This window comes from Charadrius vociferus, unplaced genomic scaffold (genome assembly GCF_000708025.1).
Source record: "Charadrius vociferus isolate BGI_N301 unplaced genomic scaffold, ASM70802v2 scaffold163, whole genome shotgun sequence".
Classification (NCBI taxonomy): Eukaryota; Metazoa; Chordata; class Aves; order Charadriiformes; family Charadriidae; genus Charadrius; species Charadrius vociferus.
In genome coordinates, this window is record NW_009648332.1 from 7,307,559 (window position 1) to 7,308,121 (window position 563).

Sequence of the window (563 nt, forward strand, 5' to 3'; positions counted from 1 at the left end):
CACGACCGCCCGTTGGACACAGCATCCCTTGGGACACAGCATCCCTTTGGACACAGCATCCCTTGGGACACAGCATCCCTTTGAGACACAGCATCCCCCTGGGACACAGCATCCCCCAGAACACAGCATCCCTTTGGGTCACAGCATCCCTTGGGACACACTGAGTGCCAGCTGGGACAGGGGGCACCCCGACACTGCCCATCCATCCGGGGGGGCCCTCCCTGCACCTCCACCTCTCCGGCCACCCTAATGGGGTCCCAGCGCTGAGCGCTGCACAGCCCCGGGGTCCCTGGGAGCCTGCGCCTGGCTGGGGGCCACAGCCGGGCGGCCTGTGCCGGCGTTTGGGAGAGCACCATCTGGTTTCCAACTAACAAACGCCCGGCGCTGGCTCCCGGCAGAGGAGCTGCTGCTGTGGCGGCGGCTGTTTACAGCGTGCCAAGGCTCTGGCATGTCCCCGCCAAGTCCCCTCTGTTTTCCCCCGCGGCCGCAGGGCTCTGGGGCTGCATCACGGCCGTGCAAAGCCCGGCTCCACACCCTAGCCCCTGCCCGGCCTCCCCTTGCCC